The sequence below is a fragment of the Fukomys damarensis genome, unplaced genomic scaffold, assembly GCF_012274545.1.
Source record: "Fukomys damarensis isolate Sample0158 unplaced genomic scaffold, DMR_v1.0_HiC HiC_scaffold_29, whole genome shotgun sequence".
NCBI classification, from domain to species: domain Eukaryota; kingdom Metazoa; phylum Chordata; class Mammalia; order Rodentia; family Bathyergidae; genus Fukomys; species Fukomys damarensis.
This window is the reverse complement of record NW_022900941.1, coordinates 14,843,779-14,854,640: the sequence shown is the minus strand read 5'-3', so window position 1 is coordinate 14,854,640 and position 10,862 is coordinate 14,843,779. Positions and strand designations below refer to the sequence as shown.

The following is a 10,862-nucleotide window of genomic DNA, read 5'->3' as shown; positions in this document are numbered from 1 at the left end:
AAGGCCGGCGGCGGCGCGCGTGTTACGTCATGTGGGCGCGACGACCGCCAGCGCGGGGGTGCGGCTCTAGGTTGGTAGAATCGTTGTGTGGATTGTATACGGGGCCTGGACTTTGAGCTGGGAGACTTGGAGGTCCTCAAGAAAGCAGGAGGTGGGAGGAAAGAAAAATCGGGCGTGGGTGACTGAGGAAGAAAGAGAGGCAGGGAAGGTAGCGGAGGGTCCAGACGCTCCACCGTTGAGTGAAAGCTCCTAGTTCCACTTCTTACAAAGTTCATCACGAACTTAGAATATCCCTTTCTCAAGAAGACAAAAGCAGAGTGGCTTAAGAATACTTTTAATTCCCAGAAGCGTCTGTATGTAGAAGGAATCTAAGCTTTTCGAGTTATTTGCTGTGTCTTAGGACAAGTTACACATCTCCCTGCCTCTCGATTTTCTGATCTGAAAAATGGGACTTGATGGTACTTGATCTATCTGGTTTTTTAGTTTAAGCCAGGATCACGTGAGTTTACAGATGTAAAGGGTTTGGATAAACTCATAGTATACGGTAAGAACCCCATTCAAACGTTAGCTTTATTAGTAAGTACAGGGTTTTCCCCCCTTAAATACCTTTACCTCAGAAAAGACTTGGTCAGCATCCTGATTTATATTATTTAGAAAACAAAAGTAAGACTTAAGGATACTGTAATTTAACTGGACTTGTCTGCAACAATTGCATGTTTTTACATCTTAAGCTGTTGATACAATGAGATAAATTTTACTTACCCTTGTCATGATGTAGTGTCTTCTTTTGTTTCACTGAAAAACATACTCCAGTGACTAATCATACCAATGAAAATGTTTATCTTGGAATGATCAGTTTCTAAAAATCTTTTGGCATTGAGCACCTCTAATAAATTACTGAGAAACCTATTGCGCAGAGTAATTACTTCTTAAGGGAAGTTTCATTGTAGATATTAACCAATTACTCCAGCACTAGGTAAGTTTCTGACTTAACTGAAGAAAGGAGTTCCTTACCAGAAGGAGTTCCGTTCTGGGAGAATGTTCATAGTCTGACAACCTGAGTCTTAACACACCTTAGACACAAATATACAATGTGTGTTTCTTAGCGTTTCCTAGCAGTCCCCGCCACATCATCACCACTTTACTTCTTGCCTCTGGACACCCTTGGCTCTGATTAAGTACTGTACTGTTCAGCTGCACAGCTGTGACAGTCTGGCAGACACATGAACTACATCCATGCTTTGCTCACATCTAGGAATGTTCATAATGCAAGGTCTGTTTGTATCTGAAAGTTCACAATTTGAATGTTCCTAAATCAGGGACTTACTGCAGTTTATTATTTTATTAACATTCTTTAGGATGTCAGGCTGGTAATATGTGTAAAGGTTTTTTTATGCTACCTATATGATGTATAGTCTGAAAAAATTATAGCGTTATGAATATCTCTCAGAATGTAAGAACAGAAAAGCTGGATTCTAATTCTTAATCTGACCACAATTTGTTATGTAATCTTGGAGATTATCAACCCTCGATTGTGACTTTAGTTTCTCCATCAATAAATGCTTCCTCATTAAAATAATACAAATAATAGTACTTTGTAACTATACCTTTTAAAGAACAGCACTAATATTCCTGCACTGGATAAAGTAATTCTACGCAAATTAATTTTAAGTAGTCTCAAAAACTAGTTTAAACTACCCATTGACACCCCTCCCCACCCTTGGTTATTTTTTCTTGGCGTGGTTTCTGTGCTGTGGCACCTTCCTGAACGTCTCAGGCATTCTTTACTCCCTGCCCCAGTGTGTTTACTTTGCTCAAGGTTAAATCTTTATACTTGAAAGTTTCTTAGGAAATTGTTTCCTGACCTGTTAACCTCAATTTTTTTTTTCTTTTTTGTCTTTGAGATCAGGGCCTCAATCTCAGGGCCTATGACCGTGGTAGGCAAGTGCTCCACCCCCTGAAAATGTTTCCAGGGTTGGTTTTGAACTTCTAGACTCAAGTGATTCTGCTGCCTTGGCCTCCCAGGTAACTGACTACATGAATGTGTCACTTACCTGATTTTACCTCTATGTTGATAAGTCTTAGAAATATGTATGTTTATATTTCCCCTCCTATCAAATCTCACCACCTGTGTGTATATTTGTGTGTGTATTTGTGTGCATGGCTTGAAAATTCTTAATAGATAAATCTTGCAGGCAGTCTATATGCCCATCAACAGATAAATGGATAAAGAAAATGGGTTTATACACTATAGAGGACTACTGTGTCATAAAGAAGGATAAACGAGTATTTTTAGGAAAATGTATGCACCTTGATACCATAATGTTACATTAAATAAATTGGACACACAAGCTTAAATGCGCATGGATTCTCTTATATGAAAAACCCAAAATAGATATAAAGAGCAAAATATACCGGGATTTAGCTCAGTGGTTCTGCCACCTGCTTTGCAAGCACAAGGACCCTAGTTCGATCCCTGGTACCAAAAAAAACGATAGTTGGAAGTACGGAGATAGATCTTTTGCAAATGAGAAGGGTACAAAGAAATGGGGGGTTGAAGGAGGAATGGGGGAAAGGGAATAAAAGAATTAAGATGCAATATATACATGTACCAACTCCCTATGAGAAATGTAATCATTATGTATGCAAATGTTCCAATAAAAAACTGGAAAAACGTGTGAATAGTGCCATATATGTGGCATCTACAGCAGTGTATATTACATTCACATTTGGCAAGCAGTATTTGTTGAGTGAACTTGAACATTCTTCTGTCTCTTGACCTTTTAATTACACCTCATACTTTTCCCAAATCTCCATTGCTGTTGGTAGGTGTAGCAATTTTCCTTCTTTTGTAGATTTTATATTTTATTTTTATTTACTTTTCATTCTACAAATGAGTCGCTCTTCGTCCTTTAGAAGTCTCTCCACTGTAGTTTTTTATGATTCCTCAGGTATTGTCTCACACCTTCAGAGTAACACCCTAAAATGCTGTCTACATAGTGTTAATTTTCCCAGAAAAGAACATATGCCACAATATGAATACAGCAGCAAAGTCAAGTATACCAGTCTGAGAGACTACAACTTCAAATGTTGGTGAAACTGTAATTATGTCATCCATATTCAAAGTCTTTAATTTGATAGTTGAAACCACCAATAATAATACTGTAAATTCCAAGTATGAAAATAAATGAGAACAAGCAAAGAATATTTAATGTCAGTCTCTGTATCCATGGGTTTCATATTCATGTGTCCAACCAACTACAGATAGAGAAGATTCAAGAAAAAAGATGTATCTGTACTGAACATACAAAGTTTATTTTGGTCTCATTATTCCCTAAACACTACCATGTAGAAACTATTTACTTTGTATTAGGTATCATAAATAATCTAGAGATGGTTTAAAGTATATAGGAGTAGATGCATAGGTGATATGCAGATTTTATATATGGGACTTGAACATCCTCAGATTTTGGCATCTGGGATCCTGGAACCAATCTCCCAGGGATACCAGAGGACAGCTTGCTGTAGCAAAGCAGACAGCTGCTATCACCTGTATTTGATGATGACTTAAAAGCAAACAGGATAGTGCAATGATTCCCTTCCACCCAGATTGGAAGTTGTTGGCATAAATTTGCCTTTTCCCAGTTGATCCTAAGTGAGAAATGGAACCAAATTAAGGAAACTGGCAGTCATCAATCAAGCTTAGGACATTTTGTGTTAATTGCTACAGAGATTGTGGTTGCCTTTCTAAACTGGTCGCTACAGAGATTGTGCAGCGAAGTTCTATTTTTTATATGTGCTCTGGCCATTGTAAGTTCAGTCTCCCACAAGATTCTACTCTCTAGCGTCCTTTTCTCTGCAGTACATACCAGAATGCTAGACACATGCTTGGCTTGATAAGCATTTGTTGATTTCATGTGCTTGTAAGGTAATTAAATGGATTGAGATTCACAAATTTTAAACAAAATATGTAATGTATAAAAAAGACTTCTTTGGAATTTGAACTTTAGTGCATTTTATGGGGTAAATCATATGCTCCAGTAGAATTCATAAACTTGGGAAGTTCTGAAATATCTAAGGTATTCAGGGTTATTTTATGCAATCAAACCTTCATGGAGGTTATGGACAAATTGGACAAGCGAGATAGCAGCCAGGATTTGAATGAAAGTTTCCTACATCATGGGTATAAGCACCTTTTTAACAGTTCAAATTTGATACCCATTCATTCCCATGTTTTTTTAAATTGAGTTTATTGGTACATTTTAGGTATACAGTACAGTTACATTCATCATTGGGATCTTGTACCTTTACATGACAGGTCTTGCTTCTCATTTTTCCCCTTGTCCCTGCCCTCCCTGCACCCCCTCCCCTCCCCATTTACAAATACTTTATTTCCATTTTTTCATTTTCTCATATTTTTTTCTTTTCCCTTATTACCTTTCCCCTACCCTTCCCACTTTCCCTATACCTTTATTCCATGTTTTGTTTTGAGGGCATTAACCAGAGTTCTAAAACATGATCTCTTCCTGTAGATATAGGTTGAGAAGACTTCAGAAAAGATGTAGAATCTGAGTGTGATTTTAAAGATGGGCATATTTTGTAAGGGAAGAAAAGAGTTTTTTCCTGGATAAAAATGTGTGTCCATGAGAAAAAGGTGTATCCAAAGACAAGTTCTAAAACTGGTTTGGCAAAGCACAGGGTATATGTGATGAAGCAACAGAAAAATCAAACAGGTCAGGTGAGTTCTGTGAAGATTGAATCATGCTATGGAAACTAGGTAAAAGAATGTGCACCTCTAATTCACATGTATGTGTGTGTCATGTGTGTTGAGAACCTATGGCCTTTTAGATAAAATAAAAATACCTTTAGGCAAGTACTGTACCACTGAGCTACACCCTCAGCTGGAGAGAAACACTTGGTAAACAGTATTGAGTAGCTGTTTGTTGCAGTGTTGTAATATTGTAGGACCCATGGAGTCTGCCCTCAAGGATATCATGTTATAAACAAAACTGATAATCTAATTAGGGCAGATATTTGCTAAGCTGGAAAATACTGAATCTAAATGCATTTTTTTAAATGTGAAATAGGAAGAAAAGGACTAAAGGTGTAGGAGAAGTGGGAAGCATAAGGGAAAGGAAATAAAGGACAAGAAAAAATATGAGAAAAGGAAAAAATGGAAATAAAGTCTCTGTAAATAGGGGAGGTAGAGGAGGTGAAGGGAGGACAGGGGTATGGGGAAAATTGACAACCAAGATCTGTCGTGTCAGGGTTCAAGATCCCAATGATGAATGTAACTGTACTGTATACTTAAAAAGTACCAAAAACCTCAATAAAAAAAAAGTTTTTGTCTCTCCGTAGCACTCTGTGCTTTGATGGATGCCAAATCAATGCGTGTTTCGAAAATAGTCTCACTTGAATGTCACTTCCTTTCATATCTTACTACAGAAGGCATAATTTGCCAGGAATTGAATAAAAAACTAAAAGACCCATCTCACTGGCTTCTGAGCAATTCAAAATAGCACTGTCTATGCCCGTCTTGTATCTTCAACCAGTTGACCCAGCTCCCTAGTAGACTAGTAGCACTGCCAATGAGAAGCACTGATAATGATAGCTGTGCTCACTTTCCAGCATTCTCTTGACCCCTCAGCTTCTACCTGGCTCACTTAATCCTCTGTGCTCTGATCCAGACACCAGATAGTACTCACATAGTACGACTTTGGCGCTCTTTTTTGCATCAACACCCGAGCTCTTATCTGCTTCTAGTCACTCAGGGAACCACCCAGCCTCAGCAGCTAGTTCCTGGAACCTGACCCCAGACCATGTGGCCCATGTAAAGCCTGGAGAAAATTTGAATAAATAAATAGACTATTGCCATGACACATGACAGGTTGTTATATATCAGTTTTCCTGTTGTCTCCTGCCTTGAGCAGAGGCTGGCAAAACAGAAAAAAACAATAATTAACAATCATATAAATAAAGACAGTCATGGTCTAAGATAAGGTATTGTCTTACCTTATCAATGTAGGAGTGTTCCGGCCCAGTTTTCCTATCAGTACTACACACATGTCCAAGCTATGTCTATGTCAAACACAACTACTTGAAGAATTTATAATTGGCCAGGTAAATAAGACAAGATTCATCATGAAAGCAAAGGCCTGCATTTGGAATATATCGTATTTCACAAAAATAGCATTCCATGAGAACCCAGATTTACATCTGGTGTCCTGGTAAAAAGTCTAACACCCGCATAATTCATCTCCAAGAGAAAAGCCGAGATTCGTTAGGGTTTTGTTAGTGTCTGGTTTCCATGGTCTCGGTCCATGATTTCTGACTCCCACCATCAGCAACTTCAGACTGCCAACATGACATCAGTGAACATGTAGTTGTAAAACAGTGTACAGTAGGACACTATTATAGAATATTTTGATCATGCAGATTCAATAAAGTAAACTCGAGAACCAAGATACTAGTAAATTGTATAATAGTTAAATAATTAGAAAGTAATGAGAGCTTACTATGTTTAACGTTTAATTATAAGTTTATATACAATTTACCTTTTGTTTTGTTTTGTTTTACAGTACCAAGGATTGAATTTGGGACTTTGCACTTGCGAGGCAGGCAGCGGAACTATTGAGCTAAACCCCTGGCCCTAATTTTTAATGAGGGCTGGATGTAACAACCACCTTGAAAAGTTCCTGATAATCTACCTACCAGCTCTCTTGAGTCAGAACAGACAAATTCCAACATAACACTGTAGCATTCTAAGAAGGAACTAATGCCAGGCAACAACAGTCAGACCATTCATACAAGACCTTTCCTCCTTAATCAGCCTCCTTCTTCTACCCTGTCCCTTACCCATACAGGCATCAGACATAGCCTAGTGCGTGTGGAAAAAAAGGGAACAGAACAAGTAAGATGAGAGAAAAAATGCCAGCCAAGTTTCTCTTTCAACTGTAAATTTTTAGGCCCACAATAGGCCTAAGCTGGAAGAAGTGAAACTTAAATTGAATAATTTTTAGGATTTATAAGATCATTAGACTAAAAGGAACTTCTAGTGTCTAAAATAATCCAATAAAGCCAGCTAAATTCCTACTCTTTCATTCTGAGACAGTAAAAGACAACTACAGTGAGTTTACAGAGGAAATAATTGAGAAAAATAACTATTTTCTGTTTGTACCCTACAAAGTCTAGTTCATTCAAGAAACATACACTTCACATAGTCTGGTATAATAAATTTCTCAGAAACTTAGCATTTTAAAATACTATTTCAGAATTGAAGCTGAGTTGGGTGTGGTGGCTCACGCCTGTAATCCCAGCACTCAGGAGGCTGAGGCAGGAGGATCGCTGTGAGTTCGAGACCAGCCTGGGCTACATAGTGAGTTCCATGTCAGTCTCAACTACATAGTGAGACCCTGTCTCAAAAAAGAAAAAAAAAAATTGAAGCTGGGCATGGTGGCACATACCAGCAATCCTAGCACTTGGGAGGCTGAGGCAAGAGGATCACTGTGAGTTCAAGGCTGGCCTGGGCTACATAGTTAAAGGCCCAGCTGGATCACAGACTAATACCCTGACTCAAAAAATAAAAAAACAAAAACAAATAAAAAACCAAAATTGAGGTAGGCTAGGAATTTAGTGCTTAGCATGGCAATTCTGGCTCAGGATTTCTTCAAAATGTTGCTGTCAGAGTATTGCTGTTATCTGAGGGCTTGATGGAGGCAAGGAGGATCCCATTCTGGAAGGGAGATACTTTCTAAGTAAAACATTTGTTTCATTACCACGACCACTCCAGTGGAATCTGCGTGACAATGCCGACCACCTGGCAGAAACCGGATCTGAGGTATCGTCCCCTCGTCCCCTCGGGGTCAAGCCTCCTGGAGGTCCTTGGCATGCACTGCATTAAAAGTCAGCCAAAGAAGGAATCGTTGGTTTCTTCGCCTGCAGCTTGGGGACAATGGGTTCTGTTACAATTTTGATTTATTTTCTATTGATCTCTGTGTGTTTGTGTTTTTTGAAAATGCCTAGTGGTTTTCAAGAAGGAGAAGGATTAGATGTACCCAAAGATATGGAGGATAAGAATGTCACTGTTTGGACACAGCCTTCTCAGTCAAATAATAACTGAACAGAAGGTGCATTTGAGGGGAATATTTCTTTTAAGGAAATAATTCTCAGGAAAATAACATGTAATGTTACAGACGTTACTGATACTTCATCAGAATTACCATATATTGTCAAACATCTGAGAAACAATGAATCAAAGGGGAAAAAATGGCCACTGGCATATTATCAGCTAAGATGGAAAGAAAGCTTAAACTCCTGCTAACTTTTCACAATGTATTCTATAATGATGTATTTGGCAGGCGCCAGCTCAGCAAGCGGGAATAGATGCCTAGAGAGATCAGCTCATTGACTTGCTATAAGGAAATAGAAATCTGTATAAAAGAAGCTCTTTGAAAAATAAATTTTGCAGCAGCATTTGCAAACTTCACCTCGGTGTTGAGTGCTTTTGTCTGACTGTCATCGCCGAACCTGCTCCCACCTTTCAGAGAACCTGTATCTCCTCGTGAAATCCCGTGTTTGCTGCCCTACGGTCGGTAGCATTTCATATTCTCTCAGGTTCATTGAAGAATAGTATCGAAAAAGGAGCTGCGTTCTTTTAAAATCTTGTAGGAAACTGAAGAGGAAGCAACCCAAATGTGCATTAATGAGTAAATTGATAAACAAATTGTGGCATGTGTATGAAATATTATTCAGGAATATTTTACAAAGGAGTGAAATCATATATGTGAAATAATGAAATAATGTGGATGCACTCTGAAAGTATGCTGAGCTGAAGAAGCCAGGCAGAAGAGGTCCTATGTTATATAACCCTATTTACATGAAATATCCAAGAATACATAAAGGTGAGGTGGCAGCTGCTCAGTGGGTGTGCAGTTTCCTTCTGGACTGATGACAGTGCGCCAGGAACCAAATGGAAGCGGTCGTTGTACAACATTGTAAATGTGCTAAATGTCACTTAAGTGTACTATTTTGAAATGGCCCAGTTTATGTTTTGTGAATTTAGCCTTTAGTTTTTAAAATACAATTAGTTGTTTTTAAAAAAGAGAGATGCTTGTGCGTTAGCACAAGTGAGGTGTATCCAGGGATTACAAAAATAAAGGGGAACAGGAGCTCTTTCAAAGGATAAGATTTTGTAGGTATGCAGGTGGAAGTACAGTCACAGAAACTAGACTTAGAGCTCTAATTACTTTTGGTTTGGGGTTTTTTTGTTGTTGTTGTTATGTTTGGTTTGAGACAGAATCTTGCTATGTAGCTCAAGGTGATCTTGAGCTCACTATGTAGCTCAGGCTGTCCTTGAACTTGTAGCAATCCTCCTGGCTCAGCCCCCCAAGTGCTGGTATTACAGTAACTACTATTATGAACTTTATGAATTATACCCGTTTGAAAGCCAAAGTAACTTCAAGTGATGAGTAAGACACCTTAATAGTGTCTTTAGTATGAGCTTCTTTGTAATGCATGTCACAGAAATTATATTTCTCCAGGCCCCACTGGACTTGTGAGAGGTGTTTGTCAGGTAGAGGCTAGCTTGTGATTTAGAGTCATACACGAATCCCTCACCCCTTTGGTAAAACTAACTAGCTCATTAAAAGACTCAACCTACTAATACTAGAAATCTGAAGGGGAAAAAGCAGAATTTTTTACTTGATGACTTTGCAAACAACTGAGTTTATTTCTAATCAGCTAACAGTTCTCCATGTAGCTTCTGTTATTGTTTATATCTAGATGTCCTCCCAAGTTATGCATTCACAGGTGGGGCTTTGGATGAGATTGGAACATGGGGATGTGATAGTCATCAGTGGGTTAGTTCTTTTTTTTTTTTTTTTTTTTTTTTTTTAAGTTTAGACTGCTCTGGAACTCACTATGTAGCCCAGGCTAGTCTCAAACTCACAGCAATCCTCCTGCCTCAGCCTCCCAAGTGCTGGGATTACAGGCGTGTGCCACAATGCCCGGCATCAGTGGGTTAGTTCTGATCAGAAGAAGTGGTCATTAGGACGGGGCTCGGAAGGGTCCATCTCCCTCCCTCCTTCCTGGATCTCTCTACTTCGAGCTGCCATATACCATGCACTCTTTCTTCTCTACTATTCCCCTCTGCCACGCTGCTGTGCCTGGAAGCCAGCTATGGACTGAAACCATTACAAACTGAGCCAAAATAAACTTCCTCTCCTTCCTTAAATTGTGGGTGTTGGATATTGTGTCTCAGCAACAAGAAAGCAACTAAGACACCTGACCGCTGACTCACCTGATTTAGCCTCAAGAGTGTGAGTACTGGAAACAAGTATCTCACCTTTCCACTTCACCCACAACCATGTAAGAATGCTTTGTAGGAAGTGATTCTCTGGAAGGGAGCTTGCTTCTGTGGCCAGTTATAGCACCTAAGAAATCCTAAGATGACTTGTGGAACTTTTCTTCAGGTAAGCCTTCAAGGATTTGATTTTTTTTCCTCCATAGCTCATAAAAAGTATCAAGCTCATGTATGATGTTATCATTTTAAATTATAGTATCTGTATATTACAAATATTTATTAGAAATTATTGCAGTATGGACGTGTACGGGTGGATGTGTGAGAGTAATGCAGGTGAAGAATACAACAGGTAGGTTTAGGAAAGAAGGCTAGGTGGCTAAAGTGTTGGTGGGCAAAGGGAGTTAAGAGAGGGACTGTAGAAGTAGGTACCAACAACATATACATGTAGTTGTGAGGGTCTGGGGGAAAAGTCTATATTTCATTGTTAGTGCAGTGGTATGACATTTATAGGTCTTGAGCAAGTAAATGGTATATTCTATATAATTTCTTAAAAATTACTCTG

At 38.8% G+C, this 10,862-nt stretch overlaps 1 long non-coding RNA gene across 2 annotated transcripts; it reads left to right on the top strand.

Annotated features, from left to right (window-relative positions):
• Window positions 1-26: 26 nt before the first annotated feature.
• On the top strand, window positions 27-7,311 carry LOC104849679. Of its 2 annotated transcripts, none has more exons than XR_776827.2 (3): window positions 27-70; window positions 1,905-2,025; window positions 6,579-7,311. It is a non-coding gene; the product is annotated as an uncharacterized LOC104849679 (long non-coding RNA). The 2 variants fall into 2 exon arrangements; XR_004514728.1 differs by having other exon boundaries at window positions 35-70; window positions 1,910-2,025.
• The last annotated feature ends 3,551 nt before the right edge of the window (window positions 7,312-10,862 follow it).